General features: G+C 34.0%; 1 protein-coding gene across 25 annotated transcripts in view; it reads right to left on the reverse strand.

Moving 5' to 3' along the window:
* The window catches only part of ZDBF2 (zinc finger DBF-type containing 2), a 151,692-nt gene that overhangs the window by 73,391 nt on the left and 62,666 nt on the right, over positions 1 to 15,635 (reverse strand). For 19 of the 25 annotated variants that reach the window (XM_056806906.1, XM_056806888.1, XM_056806884.1 and 16 more), the window contains one exon: positions 11,537 to 11,628. The gene's annotated coding sequence lies outside the window, so the exon portion shown is untranslated. Of the gene's footprint in view, positions 1 to 10,779; positions 10,830 to 11,536; positions 11,629 to 13,188; positions 13,427 to 15,635 lie in introns of those variants that run through there. The other 6 variants (XM_056806886.1, XM_056806879.1, XM_056806874.1 and 3 more) reach the window with 3 other exon arrangements.

The raw sequence follows: 15,635 nt of genomic DNA on the forward strand, positions 1-15,635 counted from the left end.
CAGACCTGAAATTTTTAAAAATTAGAAAAGCAATAAATTTTAAATTCCAAATTAAACGCAGATTTGGAAAACCTAGAAATCAAAGGAAAGACTAACAAAATTGAAATATAAAAACTACTGAACTAATAAATAAAAGTTGGAGCTGGTTTTACAGGGAAAATGAACCAAAAAATAAATAAATCTTTGGTTAATTTGATTTTTAGAAAGAAAGAGAAAAACCAAAATATTAGTATCAAAACCAAAAGGTACAAATTCCCAACCAATGAAGAGGAAATTTAAGAAATTATTAAGAGTAATTTTGCCCAATTATCTGACAATGAATATAATAATTTAAGTGAAATGAATTTGCCATAATATGAAATTACATTTACAAAAATATAAATTCCCCATATTAACAAATGAGGAAATAGAATAATTAAATAATCTGATGTTTAAAAAGCTATGAATGAGCTTCCTTAGAAAAAATTGCCAGGACCAGATGGATACAAATGACTTCTACCAAACATTTAAAGAACAACTAATTCCAAAACTATATAACCTCTTTCAAAAAATAAGCAAAAGAATCCTACCAAGTTCCTTTTACAACACAAACCAGAAAGAGCAAAAACAAAGAAAGAAAAGTATAAAGAAATTTCTCTATTGAATATTGATGTAAAATTTTAAAATAAAGTACTAGCAAGGAGATTACAGAAATAGATTACAAAGATCATACACTATGATCAGGGTGGATTTATAATAGGAATAGAGAGCTGATTCAATATTAGGAAAACTATGAACATGATTGGATATATCAATAACAACAAAAAAACCTTATGATTATCTTAATGGAGGCAGAAAAAGTTTTTGACAAAATACAACACTTATCCCTATTAAATAACCAAAAGCAAATTGTTTACTATTTCAGGGAGGAGGAAAGAGATGGAAGGAGAGACTGAAACTCAAAATATCAGATAACAAATGCCAAAAAAAGGTGTTTTTACACATAAATAAGGGAAAATGAAACATTGTAATTGTGAAATTAAAAAAAAGAAAAACTCGAAAGACTTACATGAACTTTTGTAAAATGAAATTAGCAGAACCAAGAGAACATTGTACACAGTAACAATAATATTGTACAATGATTAACTATGAATGCAACTATTCTCAGCAATACAATGATTCAAAACAATTCTGAAACACTTGTGATGAAAAAATGCTATCCACTGCCAGAAAAAGAACTGATGCAGTCTGAATGTATATTGAAGCATATTTTGAATTTTTTTCTTTTTTTGTCTGTTTTCTTTTAAAACATGAGTAAAATGGTAATATATTTTACATAATTGCATATGCATAATCTACACCAAAGTGCTTGCCTTCTCAAGTTGGAGAGAAGGGAGAATGGGAAAGAGAGAATTTGCAACTCAAAAAATTTTTAATGTTAAAATTGCTTTTATAGGTAGTTGGAAAAATAAAATATAAAAATTTGATAATTAAAACAAAAACAAAGCTATCAATAATCATATGGGAAAAAGTTCTAAATCCCTCTTGATTAAAAAAATGTAAATTAAAACAACTCTGAGGTACTACCTCACACCTATCAAATTGGCCAATATGAGAGTAAAGGAAAATGATAAATGTCATAGGGGATATGCCAAAATTAGGATACTACAGCATTGCTGATGGAATTGTGAACTGATCCAACTATTCTGGAGTTCAATTTGGAATTATACACAAAGGGCTATAAAAGAATTCATACATTTTGATCCAGTAATACCACTGCTGGATCTGTATCCCAAAGAGATTTTTTTTAAATGGGAAAGCACTTGTTTATACAAAAATATTTATAGCTGTGCTTTTTGTGGTGGCAAAGAATTAGAAACTAAAGAGATGCCCCTCAATTGGGGAATGACTGAACAAATTGTGGTATGTGATAGTGAAGAAATACTATTGTGCTATAAGGAATGATGAAAAGGATGATTTCAAAAAGAACTGGAAAGACCTACATGAATTGATGCAGAGTAAAATAAGCAGAACCAGGAGATCATTATACACAGTCACTGAAATATTGTGGAATGATCAAATATGATAGACTTTGATACTGACAGCTATACAATGACTCAGGACAGTTCTGAGGGACTTATGAAAAAGAATGCTATCCACCTCCAGAGAAAACTGTTAGAGTAAAAATGCTGATGAAGACATATGATTTATCACTTTATTTAAGTATATGTTTTGGAGTTTGGGCTCTAGAAGATTATTCACTTATAAAAATGGATAATATGGAAATATTTTGCATGATAACACATGTATAACCCAGATTGAATTGCTTGTCAGCTCTGAGACAGAGAAGGGAAGAAAGGAGGGAGATGATATGGATCATATGACTTTGAAAAACATGTGGAAATTTATTTTTAAAAAATTTAAAGAAGCATATATAATATAAATACAAAGAGTAATGCAAGGTAGTTTGAGAAAACAGTTTAGCAATTGAGGTGATTAGGGAATGCTTCATATAAAAGCACCTTAAATAGGTACTTGAGAAAAAATAAGATTCATCATGTGCTGGTGGGGGGTTGGAGGAAACACTCCAGATATAAAAGTATGGGGAGCATTTAGTACAACAACATAAAATTAGGAAATGAAGTAAGAAATGTGAGAAACAGAGAAGAGAGATATTAACTGTATCTTGATAAGGATGGGAGAGGAATTAATGTATAATAAGGCTAGAAATATCATTTGAGGCCAAGGTTAGAAAGGTTTTAAAGTAGAAGAGTTTATATTTTATCCTAGAGTCAATGGGAGTCTGAATCAATAGGGAAGTGATACGGTCAGATCTATGCCTAAGGAAAATCATTTTGACTGCATCAAAAGATCAAGACTGTCAAAGGAAATAATGAAGAAATAGCATTTACAGATTTCAAACTATATTATAAAGTAGTAACAATCATAAGCATTGGTACTGCCTAAAAAATGGAAAACTAGATAGATGGAACAAGAAGAACTAAACATATAAATTACCAGAGGAAAATACTCTATTTAATTACTGAAAAAAAATTGGAAATAAGTCTGGCAGAAATTTGGTGTAGGCCAATATCTTATATCATATATTTATACCATATACAACATAAACACAATAGACTTAATAATTTTTAAGTGGACATTATCTGAATACTAAAGATCATTCCATAAAAATTTAGAAGAGAATGAGATTCTATACATGTCAAAGCTATGGGTAGATGGTGAGTTTTCAAGCATGGAAGCAATCACAAAAAATAAAACAGATCATTTCAATTTCATGAAACTGAAAAGCTTTTGATAAACATAAGGAAGTAGAAAGGAATGGCCACCTTAGGGAAAACTTCCTATCAAATATAAGGTTTTGATATCTAACTTATGTTGACAACTAACAAATAGATAAGATAGACACATAGTCATAGGATATGATAAATAGTTCTCAAAAGAATTGAAAACTATTAATAGCCATATGAAAGAATGGTCCTTATCACTAATAATAAATGTACATCAACACAATATCACAGTTTTCCTTACCCAGAAAATTGGCAAAAATAACAAGATGGGAATAGTCAATGTTGGAAGGGATGTACAAAGGTAAGAATACTTTGGATTGTTGGAGTTGTAAATTAGTATGTCCATTCTAGAAAGGTATCTCGAATTATTTGAAGAAATTAACTAAAATATTCTATATTTATTTAGAATTTCTGGATCCATATTCTTTGACCCACAATTCCACTGCTATGCATAGACTGTCAGGATAAATGATATAGACCTCATGACAAATATACAAGTTCCCTATATATACAAATATTTTTAGCATCTTTATATAGTGACGTAGAACTAAAAACAAATAAATGCTCATTGACTGGAAAATAGCTAACAAATGTAGTAAAATAGAATTTAAAAAACACTATACACAGAAACTACAACAATGGAAAAAGGAAGTACAACCAAAGAACCAAAATTCAATGGTGCAAAATTACAATAACCAAGTTGGCCTCAAAGAAGAAATATGAGAAGACAGTACTCCCTTTACCTTCTTTGAAGAGACTGGGAACCAGGAATAGGAAACATTATATGTCATGTTAGGCTTTTTAGATATGTTCTTTAGTTTTGCTGAACATTTTTTCACTTTTCCTTTATTTTTCAAAAGGGGGTCTCTGGGATAAGTTTTGGGTAGAAACAGTAGAAAATGTAGAAGACATGTAAAAAAAGATATCGGTAAGGATTTATTTTTTTTTAATAATGTGCAGAAGATGAAAATGAAGTCAGAAAGTTAATAATTGTATTATTCCCTTCTATGCAGACTATACTCTGGCCAACTACTCCTTGAACTTAACAAACTATATCCCATGTTTGTCCCCCATTGCCTGAAATGCACTCTATCTCTTCCTTTTAGACTCCATACTTCAGTTAAATACTTATCTCAGGATGGACATTGATACAGGCAGGCTTTAAAAAAAAAAAAATATATATATATATATACATACATATACATATGTATATATGTATGTAAATATATATATATATTACCAACCTAAGCTCCTTGGGGGTAGGTAATGTTTTTTGGATTTGGATTTAGCTGTCTGCACAGTGCTTTTCACAGAGTATATAATTTATTAATGCTGGTTAACAACCTTTGGAAAATTTAATGAGTTAAATATCTCAAATTGATTTTAAGAAGTCTTCAGACATGATTTGTAGATATCTTATTGTTTTTCTTAAATATCTCTGACTGATCATCTTGCCTGCTTCTGAGTAATTTGTAATAAGAGGTAAAGGGTCCATTTAGTAGCTGAAGTGAAGTGCAATTATAATCTCCACCTCCACATTTGTAAAAATGTAAATGGATGGGGCATATCACAGTCTCATACCAGAGGAGCTGGTAAGTTGTTCGTAGGGCATAGTATAGGGCATCTGTAACTCTTCAGCTTACTCTATCCTTCCACCAGAATGATCTAGATTCTTGGTGAAGTTTTTAGACTCACATCAACAGTGCAGAGGTTTGTGTCTTTTCTAGAGTCCTCTGCCACATTTGTAATGATGGCAATAATAGAATTTTAAAAAAAAATCTCAGCTAAGGTTGAAAGATTGCTACACCTGTAAAACTTGTAATAAGTATCCATTAGCTTCTAAGGTTCTTTTTTTTTAAATGTCATACAGCAGACTCATTTGAATCCTAATGATAGTGGGTTTGTTTGCTATTGTCATTAAATGGGCCATTATAAATTTGGGTATTTTGATACTTCTTGAATGTACATTACCTATTGTACTATAGTTCTTTATAAAAAAAAAAACAACTGTTACTTTATGAAAATCATTTTCATTCAAACAGTGGTTCATGGCCAAGTTAAAAAGGAAATGGATCTCATTTTTTGGTGAGAAACCTTTGTATTCTGCCTTTTCTTAGATGACACAGTGTGTCAATGATTGTAAGCTATGTATTTTTTATTTTTTAAAACTTTCTTATTATTGTTTTTGCTTGCATGTGCAGTATAGTATTTCAGTTTTATTTTTCTCTCCTTTTGTATTTTAAGCATATGTCAACAGTATTGAGAAGATTTTTTCTATAACTTTTTTGATCTTGCAGTAATATATTAAGTTTAAAATACATTTGCTCTAATATTAATACAGACCCAAAAATCTTTAGACTATAAAAATGATCCCATTGATTGTTTAAAAAATTATGGGACTTTGCTTAATAATTCTGTCTGATTCTAGGAAAAGGGAATACAAAAAGAGCCATTGCACAGTGCCAAAGAAGCACTAAGCTAAACTGCATAGTGCCTATTGAGTACAAAGTCAGAGACCGATTCTGGTGGGATTGATATAATTTTGAGCCAAGACAAGAGGACTTAAACTTGTTTGGGGTTTGAGGTTGTGACTGCTTTGACATATGTCAAAGGCAGGTCTTCCTTGTCCCACATTCTACCAAGTATCTCAAATATGACTCCTACCTGGCTCCTATAAATCTAGTTCCTTGTTCTGTCTTTCATAGTGTGGCAAACTTTCTGTAGTCCTGGCTACTTATTGGGTAAGTGCATAATTGCTTAAATCATTTTAATTGGGCCCTGATTCAAGAACCATTATAACTTTGTTTTTCCTTTACTTAGATTTTTTAGACATAAGACTTTGATATTTTATATTTCATCCATAAGTTATTTTTTCTCTTTTATTTTGATTTTTTATGCTTTTGATGTCTTTGCTAATTGATTCATATACCTCATAACTCAGCCATGCATCCCTAAGTGATCCTTGTGTTTTTCAAAATCATCTTCAAGGGGGGATATATTATTATTCTAAAATGCAAAATTTAAATTCTTTTGAGAGTAATTTTAGGATAAGAAACATGCTACCTCTCCAAATCCAGAAAGTGAACTCTTTGGAGAAGGTACAATGAAGATGCCTGCATAGACTACACACTGCGCCAGAATATCCAGAGTGAACTTTGGGATGTTGTGATTTGAACTGTGTGGAGATGAATGCATTTGTTTTTGTATGTATTCTCTTGTGCCAAAGGGGATTGCCCCCTAACTGCCTTTTTGTCTATGAGCCTAGCAATCATTGATTTGTTCTTTTCCTTTTATCCCCAAATTATTATAATTTAAAAGTTGGTTATATTTATAAGATTCCTTGAAGAGACCAGTCTTCCATGGATCTCAGAGGAGAATGTATAATTGAAAATCTGTTACCCTAAAAACTACATTTCTTGGGAGCCCCCTGACTTCCTGTCATTACATACTTCCTGTAGACAGGGGATTTTAGGCAGTGGGGTGGAGGATCCTGGCATTCTTTACTTCCTGTCTTCGACTGTGGTGGTAAGCAGGGATTTTGAACAGGATGATTAGTCATGGGCACATGGTTTTTTTATTTTGTTGCCTTTTTATTCCTTTCTTTCTAATGATAATAAATCTCTTAAATCTATATTTTTATTATTGAGATTAATTTTAATTTTTACATTAGTCACCAAGGCGCAGGGGACCTCATATGAATTTACTGACAGATATAGTACAAGAGAAATAGTCGATATAATTGATTAACTGCTTTTAAATGATATTTGGAATAGTGGAGAATGGGAGAGGATTTAACGAAACACTATTGTGTTGGTTTTCAAATTATACACTAAGGAGCTTGACTTTGATTCTTGGCAAAATCCTTGAGTAGGGCTTATTATTGGGTGATCATTAAGAGCCAGTCAGTATATTTTAATAAATAACAAGGCATGATTAAAGAAACAATTAAAAAAGAAGATCAAAACATGTACATATTTGTAGCCACTTTTTCTGATAGCAAATAAACTGGAAAGAAAATGGGTGCTCATCAACTGGGAAGTGACTAAATAAACTGTGAAATATAAATGTGATGGCAGATTGTGCCCTGAGAAATGATAAATATTGGGAATTCAGAGAAATATGGGAAAATTTGTGTGAAGTATTAGAGAATAAAGTAAGAAGAACCAAGAAATTGATACACATAAGGACTATAATAATAAAAAGAACTGTAAAAGAAATACAAGTTTTGAGTTAATTGTAATGACCCATTTTGGTGCTAGAGACAAATTTTTTAAAGTCTCCCTTCTTTCTTTAGTAACATGAAAGCTATACGTATATATCATATGCATTATTATAAACAATCAACTTATTGGTTGTTTTTGCTTAACTGTATTTCTTTATTTCATCAGGGTATTTAATGCCAGAAGAATGATTATGGAAGAAGGCAGCAAAGTATATCTCTAGAAATTATCCTCATTAAAAAGCAACAGCATCAATAAAACTTACTGTAAAAAAGAACAAGCCATTTCAAACTAACCTTATTTTTAGGGACTTGAAGGAGAGTGTTTATAGAATGAGAAGAGAATGCTTTTGACCTACTATATCTTTATTTCAGCAATACGTTCAATGTATCATATGCTATTCTTTTAGAAAAAAATGAATAGATGTGGCATAGACAATAGTGTAGTTAAGTGGATTTACAATTAGTCAAATGACTAGTCCCAAAAAGTAGCAATTAATGATTGAGTGTCAACTTAGAAACAGATCTCTAGTGGAATACCCAGGCATCTATCCTTTTCTCAGTGGTGTTGATTCATATTGCACTTTTAGTCCACTACAACCCATATATCTTTTTCATATACACTGCTTTTTAGGTATACTTCCCTTACCTTCTATTTGTGAAGCCAATTTTGGGGGTATAAGTATAATATTTTATCCAATTAAATTTCATATTATTAGATTCAACCCAATGTTCTAGCATATTTAAGGATCCTAATAGCCCACCAGCATATTAGCTATCTAGCTTGGCATTATATACAAAATGGATCTATGTCTTTATCCAAATCATTGACAAAAATGTCAAAACATCACAGGAATTTATAGTATTCTCCACTTTATTTTAGAGTTACAGACAAGTGGCGCTTGTACCTTGGGGCAAAGCTGAAGATTTGGGTTAGGAGATTTAACAATCTAGTCTACAAAATGGAAAACATAATCCAGCCCTTTCCTCCAAAAAAAAAAATATTAGATTCCCCTTCCAATTAACCTATCTTTGATTCCACAGTTCTCCCATTCACTGGGGTTTGAACTTATCAGTCACCATTGAGTCATTTCTCTTCTTCATTCCCCTTATATAATCAGCCACCAGTTACTATTGGGCTTTCCTTCACATGTTTTATAGACTAATCCTTTCCTCTACAGAGACCTTCAATTTTAGCCTTTCTTCCTCTAGTAAGTTTAATCCATTCTTTATATTATTGTCTAACTAAAGCCCTTGAAGCACTACATTCATTTATAGGACAACATATTCAAGACCCTCAGTGCCTTTCTGTTTTCTGTAGTACAGTCAAAACTACTGTGCTTGCTTTTCAAAGCTGCCTAAAATCGATCTCATTTCTAAGCTAACATGCATTCTCAGCACTGGTCAAAACAAACTATTATGCTGCAAACATGTAATATTTATTTGTTTTCACCTCTGTAAAGGCCATCTAGTACAAGTCCTTCATTAAATAAGAGAACTCAGGATCTCAGAGCAGGTGACTAAATCACCCAGTTAATACTTGGCAAATTGGAACTCAAAACTAGTTCCTCTTATTCTACGTTTTGAGGTCTTTCCACTATACTGCCTTACCTTTCACAGGAAAGTTCCCTAATCAACCTCCTACGCTGAAGCATCACAATATTTCTCTCATCCATCCTCTCCTCTCCATTTAAATTCAAACTCAGTATATCCAAAAGAGAATTCATTATCTTTCCCCCAAACCCTCCCCTCTTCCCAATTTTTCTATTATTGTCAATGATATCATCATCTTCCCAATCAGCAGACTTGCCACGTTGGTATTCTAACTCTTCATTTGCATTTACCATGTATATCTAGTCAGTTGTCAAATCTCATTTCTACCTTCATAACATTTTTTGTAGAAGTTCCCTTTTCTTTATTCAAATAGCCACCACCTTCATGAATTCTCACCTGGACTATTTCGGGAGCCTACTAATTGGTTTCCCTAACTCAGGATCTCCACATTCCAAACCATGCTCCTTTCAGCTGCCAAAGGAATTTTCCCAAAGCAAAAGTCTTACCATATCACTACCCCTCCTCATTAAACTCCATTGGCTATTATCTCCAGGATCAAATACAAAATCTTCTGCTTTACTTTTTAAAAAAACCCTCACCTTTTTTCTTAGAACTGATACTAAGTATTGATTCAGAGGCAGAGAAGCAATAAGGACTAGGAAACTGGGGTTATGTGACTTGCCCAGGGTCACATTGGAAGTGAATGTGGCCAAATTTTAACCCAGGACCTTGTGACTCCAGATCTGGCTCTGGCTCTGCTGCTCCACCACATGGACTCTTCCTACCTTTCCAGACTTCTTACCTTTTACCATTCTCTACACATTCTCCAACCCTGGCCTATTTTCTATTCCTTGAATGCAACAATCCATCTCCCATCTCTAAGCCTTTGCATTAACTGTTCTTCGTGCCTAGAATGTTTTCTCTCCTCCCCTTCAACTCCTAGCTTCCCACTCCCTTCAAGACTCAGTTCAAATCTCATCTCACTACCTTAAAAAAAAAAAAACTTTCTTAATCACCAGGTCCCTACTTTCCACCCATCTCTCCAAGTACCTTCCCTCTGACATTAACTTCCATTCACTCTGTATTTACCCACATACTTAATTATTTTTATAATTTCTCTCATTATAATATGAGCTGGTTGAGGGTAAGGACCATGTAGGACTTTTCTGTGTATACTCAGTACTATGCACAGTGCCTGGCATATAGTTAATGTCTAATAAATCCTTGTTGCCCTACATTCTTACAACTACCACTCTATTTGGATATTATCCTGATCAATCATATCACTTGGACTATTATAATCACCACCTAATTAGTCTTCCTTCTTCTATTCTCTCTCCTTTAAAATCTAGCTCCCAAATTGCTGACAATTTGATATTCTGTTTTTAAAAAATCTTTTCATGTCAAAAATCTTGAGTAGCTTTCTCTAGGATAAAATTTAAAATTCTTAACCTGGCACTTAAAGCCCTACAAAATACAGCTTCCACTTGCCATTCCAGACTTATTTATTCTTTCCCTTCACACACGCTCCATTTCAGTCAATGGCTATTTCCTTATAAGATATTCTATGTCCTGAGTCTGGAATGTTCTCTCTATCCTCTTAAAATCCCTAGCTATCTTCAAAGTGCAGCTCATAAACTACCCTGTCTGATCTAACTCACTTCACCCCAACTTGCTCGCTCTCCCTTCTGAAATTGTTTTGATTTACTTTAAGTTTACCTTGTTGTGTACATATTCATAAGTGAATTTCATCAGTCTTGCTCTTCTGGCTATAAAGTAGAAGAAAGAAGGAAGTTGCAGCTAAATGGAAAGATGGTTCATAAGTAAAGGTACAGACACAGTAAGATTTATCATGTGCTCAGAGGCAACAAAAAACACTCTTTAATGGGATATTTGATCACCATGTACAGTAGAATTAATGCTAAGTATATGCTTATGTACCAATAATAGTTGCTGAAAATGAAGAGGCAGAGAAATTCTACAAAGAACTTGATAAAACTCTCTAAATCAAACAGACATAAAAAAGTATGAGAAATGGGAATATGTAAGAGTTGGAGAAATGCATATAAGAAAAGATGATTCAGGAAGAATGAGAAAAGCTAGAGATCTGTAGATTACACAGAAGCCTCACATCTCTATATCATGATTTCTTTCTTTAAAAGAAAAAAGTTAGTAAGACATGGCAAGCACCAAATAACATCATAACTCTTCAGAGTTAATGTCATAATTAGTTTAAAAAAAAAAGAAGAATGAGTCAAATATGGCATGTAATTAAAATAACCCTGAATTTTTCAAGTAAATAATTGAAAAAATAGGAAATGGACAACAAATTATTTTACTGCAAAGTACCTCCTCCCATTCATACATCAATGTCAATCATTATATCTTGGAAGCTATATTAACAGAAATAACTGTATTTAACAGTTCTCTAATTAAAAACATATGGTAAAAATAAAACAGGGAGATGCATGCTCACCAAAAGGTTTTGCCACCGTGATGGAGGAGATCCAGGCCAAATTCCAGGTCAAATAGGAATTCTTTGTAGATAGTGAAGTCTTCTAGATACTCCTATTGTTGGACGACATTGTGTTAATTGCATCAAATCTCAGAATATTTCAGAGTTTCCTGAAAGAGATCTTTAATCATTCCAAAGTTTGTCCTGCCCATCCACATAGGAAAGACCAAGTGAACAAAAAATGTCTGTTGCCCAGATTTCAACATTTTTTTTGTCTTGATACCCTATAGAACTTGTCAATCAGTGTGTTTATATATGGGGAAAACAGTTCAGGTACACAATGAGTTGAGCCTAGAGTTGAACAGGAGAACAAACAGGATTGCTTTCAGAAAACTGCCAAGCTCTTTTTTCTAACACAAGCTTCCCATGAAAGCAAAAGGTTATTTTTTTCTGTGCTAATATTCTACCAGTATTGCTACCAGGCTGCAAAACATGGACTATGATTGCCTCTGCAGAGCCAAATTCCAGGGCAATGGAGTGTCATTACGGGTGGAAATAGGCTACAACATAAGACCAAAGAGGACCTCAAAAGGACAGGCGTAAAAGACATGATCAAACAATTGTAGGATAAGAAGAAAAGGAATTATATGATAGGGAAAGAAAATGAACTGGTCACATGGCAAGAATGAGATGTGACACGTGGATAGCCAAAGTGCTCCACTGGTGCTCTTTCAGAATAAATCAAGGAAAGCCTCCAGCATTCTGAGTGGACCTTTGGTGCTGATTTTCTAGAAGAACATGGATAAGAGATGGACAGGATGGGCAGGCAGGGATGGGTTTCAATTTGCATTGTTGGTGAAAATCAGTGAATGGATGAAATCACAGATCTATTTGAATATCTCTATATTTATTGTATTCCCCCAGTGGAATGTAAACTCCTTGAGGTCAGGGACCATTTTGTTTTTTGTAAATTCTCAGAATCTAACACAATGCCTTGCACATAGGAAGCATTTAATAAATATTTATTGAACTTAATTAAATTGAAGCACTGGGTTAGAAATAATAGTATTGCTTCAAATTAATACATTAGCAATTTTTTTTTTCATGGTGCAACATAAAGATAATAAAAACATCCACCACAAGTAAGACATATTTAACAAATAGAAAAAAAGCACTTGTTTCTTAAGTTTTGTAATTTAAGTTCCATTACCTTTTGACAACTATAAGTTACACTTAAACTGATAACTACCTTCCCACTGAATTCCCTAATAAAAAAACAAACAAACAAATGACAACACAATACTAGACCTTGGAAATGCAAAAGCAAAAAAAGAAAAAGAAAAACAATCCCCTGCCTTCAATTTGTTCTGACAGTTAACATGCCATGTTAATCTATTTCCTATCATATTCACTCACCAGTCCGAATCATCCACTCTTACCCCCTTACATACCAGATATTTGCCTTCTACCATCCTCTTCTGAACCCTCATGCCTATTCAGATCAGCTTTGCTCCTCCCAAGGCCCACTCTAACCAAGCAGGCTCACACCTAAAACCCCATCATTTCACACCACTGTACCACTTCCAAGAGCTTCAGCTTCCCATTTTCATTCTCTAATCACCATCTCCTTATCTGTCCACCTTTCCCACTCCCCTCCTTCACAATAAAGCTACCTTTCACCTGGATCATGACCTCTGTTGTCTTCATTCCTTCCTGTTCACCTAATTCATCTCTACTATGGCTTCACTTGTCTCTGTAACCCCTCTTAGCTTGCCATTTTAGTGAGCATTTCCATGGAAACAGGAGACGCCCGGAAGTATCTATGGCAACTAAACAGGCTTTTACCCACTTTTCATAGGACCTGTTATGCCGACCTCAGAGGAGAGAACTCTGGGAAGAAGAAAGATGTGGAGAATCCATCTTGTCCAGTCCCGGGGGTGTGGGGAATGGATGTTTGGGTGGGGGGGTGTTGTGGCATGGAGGGAGGCAGTAATTCAGACACTGCTGTGCAGGTGGCTGACTTAAACAATAAAATGGTGGTGAGATGAGAAAAGGCTCTGAGCCAGGAAGGGTCTGGATGGCAGCAATGCACACACCAAGCCCTTCTCACCTTCCTTTATCCTCTCTCCATCCCTAGCCAGCAAGGGGCCATCCCTTAACACTCAAAATTATTTGCTTCCCGGCTCTTCTTCCTGAAAAGGGGAGGATTTAAAGGATAAAAACCTATTCTCTTCTCCCTCTCGGATAGCCACAGCCAGACAACATTCCGAAGAACCCGTTTCTTTTATTCTTCTTTTGTTACTTAAAAGTTTATTCTCAGTGATACAAAAGAAAAGCTAGTGGCAACGAAAAACCTGATTAGCATAATTTAATGATGGTGACTCTCATGGCAAGATTTGAGAAGAGGACTGAAAGGGAGAAGAGACAGACAGGGACAGAGAGAGAGAGACTTGTCATTGTGCCTCAGACACCTCAGACCCTCAGTAAGTGTAACCACTGAGATAGATTATGAACCACAGAGAAAGAGCCCTCAGTCACTGTGAGTATAGGAAGAGGGATACTGTCGCTCCTGAGTGGAACTCTGGCTATTTGGGCTTGGTTTGCTGTAGCCAGTCATTAGCTAAAAAGATTTCTACCACCAAGCCAACTAGCTACCTTCATGCCTCACAAGTGAAAATAGATACATGTATTATTCTTATTACACTCAGACCTTCCTCATTAGATTCATGTATTATTATTACATTCAGACCTTCCTCATTAGATACATGTGTTATTATTACACTCAGACCTTCCTCATTAGATACATGTATTATTATTACAATGAGACCTTTTTCATTAGATAAATATATTATTGTTATATTCAGACCTTCCTCACTAGATACATGTATTATTATTACAATGAGACCTTTCTCATTAGATACATGTATTATTGTTACACTCAGACCTTCCTCATTAGATACATATATTATTGTTATACTCAGACCTTCCTCATTAGATACATGTATTATTAGTACTCTCAGACTATCCCCATTATTATACTAAGATCAACCAAATAATGAAATACTATCATGCTAAAAGAACTGATAAGCAAGAGGATTCAGAAAATGTCAGAAAGATCTGTGGGAATTGATGCAGAGGAAAATAAGTAAAGCTGGGAGAATACTGTACACAATAACAGCAATATTGGGCAATGAACAACTGTGAAAACTTGGCTACTCTCAGCAATGCAATGATCTGGGACAATTCCTGAAAGACATGACAGGGAATTCTATCCACCTCCAGAGAAAGAATTGTTGGAGTCATCTTTCGCACTGGTGTCTTTTTGGTTTTATTTTGGGGTTTGGGTTATGTATGACTTTGCTCTTATAGAAATGATCAATATGGAAATATATTTTGCATGACAATAAAAATGTATATGATAAGAGAAAAAAAATCAACCAAAAATGACAGCTCTCTTCAAACCTAGGAGTCCATCCTTTACATTAAAAAACTTTCCTTAGAAGTATAGATGTGGAAAGCTATATGCATATACTTATACCATACATGTATATTTATTATAAGTCCATATATTTGCCATACCTCTATAACAAGACTTGATCACATGATTTTCCATATTGATGCTTCACCAGCCAATCCTAGAATCTTTTTCCCCCTTGCCTCTTGTTATTCCCAAACTAATTCTTATCTCTGAGTAATTCCTATCACCCATGTTCTCTGCTCTAGATTCCAGCATGAGGGAATAATCTCATAAAATTGAGCTCATTTGCTACAGATATAAGAAACATAATCTAACTTACACACTGCAGCTCTGTAATCCTCCAAATGTACCCTTACTTTGTTTTTTAAATCAGAAAAAATCGGGAAAGATCTGCTTGTACAAAAATATTTATAGCTGCTCTATTTGTGGTGGCAAAGAATTGGAAACTAAAGGTATATCCCTTAATTGGGGAATGACTGAACAAATTGTGGTATATGATGGTGATAGGATATACTATGACTTAAAGAATTATGAACAGGATGGTTTCAGAAAGAACTGGAAAGATCTACATGAAATGATGCAAAGTGAAATAAGCAGAACCAGGACAACATTGTACACTGTAACTGCAATACTGTGCAATGA

Source organism: Monodelphis domestica, chromosome 8 (genome assembly GCF_027887165.1).
Source record: "Monodelphis domestica isolate mMonDom1 chromosome 8, mMonDom1.pri, whole genome shotgun sequence".
NCBI lineage: Eukaryota > Metazoa > Chordata > Mammalia > Didelphimorphia > Didelphidae > Monodelphis > Monodelphis domestica.